The sequence below is a fragment of the Olea europaea genome, chromosome 10 (assembly GCF_002742605.1).
Source record: "Olea europaea var. sylvestris chromosome 10, O_europaea_v1, whole genome shotgun sequence".
Classification (NCBI taxonomy): Eukaryota; Viridiplantae; Streptophyta; class Magnoliopsida; order Lamiales; family Oleaceae; genus Olea; species Olea europaea.
Genome location: NC_036246.1, coordinates 43,538,499 through 43,543,166, shown reverse-complemented (window position 1 = coordinate 43,543,166; position 4,668 = coordinate 43,538,499).

The following is a 4,668-nucleotide window of genomic DNA, read 5'->3' as shown; positions in this document are numbered from 1 at the left end:
GTTATTAGAGAATATAAATGCGAGAGTAAAATTCGTTCTTTTACGTTCGACAATGCTAATGTAAATAAACCTGTTATCGAGAAATTGCAAAGAGTACTTCAACCTGAATTTGGTGGTTTTTTATTTCATATTCGATGTGTATGTCATATTTTAAATTTAATAGTACAAGATGGTTTAAAACATGTTAAGGATGAAATTCAACGAATTAGGGATGCACTAATTTATATTACTATTTCACCTAGTAGAAAACAAGCATTTGAGGACTTTTGTGCCGAACATGGGGTGTCGCATTCAAAAACTTTTATTAGTGACGTAGCGCATAGATGGAACTCCACATATTTATTATTAAACTCATGTGAAGGTTTCGAACATTTAATTACTGAATTTTATAACAGTAGGCATTTTAGAGACGACGAGGAAACTGTTTTGATTGAGTCCGATTGGATTTTAGTTACTAAAATTAAACATTTTTTGAAAAGTTTTTATGATGCTACAAATATTTTGTCTGGTGTTTATTATCCTACTAGTTGTATGGTCCTTCAACGTCTTTATCTAGTTGCTAGGGCTTTTGATAGATTTAAAAATGACCCCGATTTTAGTTCAGTTATAAATGCCATGAAATTAAAGTTTAGAAAATATTGGGAAGACTTGCCCATGTTATTTCCGTTAGCATGCATCATGGACCCCCAATATAATTTATCTGGTACTAAATTTATAATTGAGCGAATGTCAAAATCTTTAACTTTTAACATACCTATTACCTATAGGAATTTGGAAGCAACTTTTTCTGAAATGTATGTAATATATGCTTCACGAATGGGTACACAAGTTACTCGTGTACCCTTCGGCTCTACAAGTTACTCCTGTACCCTTCGGCTCTACAAGTACTCCTCCCACTAATTTAGGAGATTACGACGCTGAAATTTTAAATTTATTTGAAGGTATGAACTCATATAGGTATGGTCAAATTGGAAATGCATATGATTCCTCCAGTCATAGTAGTTTGTCTTCTACTGCATGTACTAGTGAAAATGCGTTGCCTGCTGAATTACTTGATTACTTTAATCATAATTGGCCTAGTAACAATGCATTAAGGAAAAATTTAGAAGAAGTAGTTGACTTCTGGCGAAAGTATGAACGCCGATGGCCAATAGTTTCTGCAATGGCAAAAGATCTACTAACACCTCCGGTTAGCACTGTAGCTTCGGAATCTGCTTTTAGTGCAGGATCTAGGGTTCTCTCTGATGTTAGGAATCGACTAAAAGAAGATGTTTTGGAAGCATTAATGTGCGTGAAGAACTGGCAAGATGCTCATTTTCGACTGCAAAATAAATATGCCGAAATTACATGTAGTCAAGTAAGTATTTAGTTTAATCATATTTATGATGAATTTTTATTTTAATACCTTTATAATTTTTTAAAAAAAATTGTACACGTAACAAGTTGTTCGTGTACAATTTTTAACTCCGCCTACTCGAAATAAGAACTATTGAAGTAGCTGGTCCCAAACCCGGATAAAGGAGGAGGGTTTATATTTTATTATTTTTATTATTTTAAAAAGGAAAAATATTTGGAAAAATCATTTTACAATTTCTCATATCATATTTAATTTTATCATTTATAAAATAATGATTTTCAATCAATATGTTTTCTTCAAAATAAACTTGAAAATTAAAATATATTAAAATATATTAACTAAAAATTATTTATAATTTATAAGTAAAAAATTAAATTATAATTAAAAAAAACTTATAAGTTATAAGTAAGTATTATTTATAAGATAAAATCATAAAAAAATACATTATAATTAAAATTACTTATAAATTATAACTTATAAGTTATTAGTAAAACATACTTTATCTAAATAAATTGTTTACAAAATAAAAATACTTATAAGATAAAAATTTATCAAAATTGTATTTTTTAAAAAATATTTAGAAAGAAAACGTGTATAAAAAATTAAAAATTAAAAATTAAAAAAGGAGCTCACGGGCCGAGCTCGAGCTCGTGAGCTCGGCTCGTCCCCACCCACGAGCCACGAGCTCGTGGGCCGAGCCGAGCTCTTTTTTTTTTGACGAGCCGAGCTCGGCTCGGGCTCGTTGCCCACGAGCTCGTTGGGCAACGAGCCCGAGCACGAGCCGAGCTCGTAGGGTAACGAGCCGAGCCGGCTCGGCTCGGCCCATTGACATTGCTAGCATGGTGTAATCCCATGCAGTTGCATGGTTTATACCAAAGCCAGGCTCCAAGTTTTGGACTATGACCATGCGACTACAAGGCTAAATAGTCCATGCGGTCACACCGGCTTATGTGCATCCACAATCTTCATGTGTTGGTTTTGAACAACCATATCTCACCACTTAAAGAAATGTGACTTCCCGTTCTTGATTTTCAGAGCAATGGCAAAGCTTCAAAATTTGACTTACAAGTAAATAAGTTAGCTTTAAAATAAAAAACTTTTATATTGATCAAAATTGAAACTGATTTGCTTTCAAAATAAATGATAGCCAAATATGGTCAATGTGAAACTCTACGAGCTCCTTATCGGCATATGGATGTCAAAATAATTGTGACGCCAAAGACCTTGTGAAACTTGTGACCCCTATTTTTGGAGTCTGTGACTCATAATTAATGTGCATTTTGTGACTTGCAGGTCTCCTAAAAGTGAGACTTTATGGTTGTTAAAAATATTGAGACCGTGTGAGAATTGTGTAGTTTGAACTGTTTAAATTTCTTAACGACGTTTGAAATCGAAAGAGAACGAGGGAAAGGTTACATGGCTAGGATGGGACTTTTTAGCAAATGGAAATTGTTCAAACCGTCTGAGTATCACGATGGATGCTTTACCATAAATGACGGGATAAAAGGAGAATATAGATCAATTTAAATTTACGTAATTTCAGAAATCGCTTCAAAAAGCTAAATAAAAAATATTTAAATCCTTTAACATCTGAGTTATCAATTTTTTAATTCACCACCTGATTTGTAAAGGAAAATTAAAACATATGTTGGGCCTGATTTTTCCAACAGGGTAATTTGGGGAAGGTCTGGGCCAACTGTGTTCAAAGCCTTAACAGCTGATGACAGGAGATGGAAATTTACAGAAATGGCACTAAACAAGGGCAAAATATTGGTTCCATTTAGTAGACTTTTATTTTTGAACTTCTAGCATAGGTTACATGTTACACGTCTCTATTGCTTATAATCTAATCAATCAGTTACATCCCTTGTTACCAATATTTCAAAACTAGATATTGATGTCCAACTACAATGCATTTCTAATTGAAATAAATATTTTAGATTTTTTTATTTTTATTTTTATTTTTTTTGCTTCGTATCATCCATAGAACATGTACTCAAGGGTGGACGCAGAGAAATTGAGATAGGGGGGCACAATTAAATTTTGTACAAATTGAATATTTTGTTCTTAATTTTTAAATGATTCATATTTGACCCCAAAAAATGCAGATTTACATTTAAAAAATATTTCTTCATTAATATTTTGCTAATCATTTTCATCCATTTGATTTTGAATAATAATTTTATTAATATTTTACTCATCATAAGAAAAGGCATATTTATGTTTTAAAAAATTGTGCATTTGATACAAACAATTAATTCAAATAATCGAAAGAAAAATAAACTAACCAATATTTAATACTTATATTCAGTTAAATAAACACAATTCTTTAAATATGCGTTAAATTTTATATAATCAGTTTAGACACATGCTATATATACAAATATGATAGGAGAAAATGCAAATTTAGATTCTAATTAATTGAAAACTTGATTAAAAAGTAAAAATTTGTAGAATATGTGATAATTGTAGAGAAATTATAAATAAATTTTAAAAAATTAGGAAGGTTAAGATTTCGATAGAAGACTTGAAGGAGAGAAGGAGAGAATACAATAGAGCAATAAAAAAGAGAGAAAATTCAAAATCTCAAAAGTGACCCCCCAACGCCCCCCTTGGGTCCGCCCATGCATGTACTTATTCGAAATCTTGGAAGGACTACTTGACCACTACTTATTTGTCCCTTAATCCAATCCTTTGCAATAAATTACTTGTACAAAAGTTGGATTACAAAATATGTTGAAAAAATTCAAGTCATTGATTTTAAATGATTTCAAAATCAAATTTTGAAATGATTAGTGTGGATGTGATTTTGTCATCCAACTTTGCTAACCCATTTATAAGTGTAGCATTACTCAATAAATAATCGATAGATTTGATTTTCAACAATATATAGGCCATGTTCGGTAAGAATTTTGAGAATTGATTTTTTGATCTTTAGGAGAAAAGTAGGGGTTACTTGTGAGAGAAAAAGTAAAAAATTACGATTGAAATAATGAAATAACAATTAAAAAAATCAATTTTTTTAAATGAAAAATCACTCTCAAACACCCTCATAATATAACTAAGGGAATTTTTAATCTTATCCAAATTAGCCCTTCATGCTGCTAGTACTGATAAGACTTGGTTTAAATTGCATGTATTATCGGGATTATGAAGTTCTGAATTCAAGCTTTACTGTTGATTTAATTTATTAATTGATCGATTAATAATTATTATTTGGGCTATAGTATTATTAGACTGTTTGAGAGTGATTTTTTGGTCAAAATTTTTATTTTTTGACCGTTATTTTATTATTTCAATCGTCATATTTG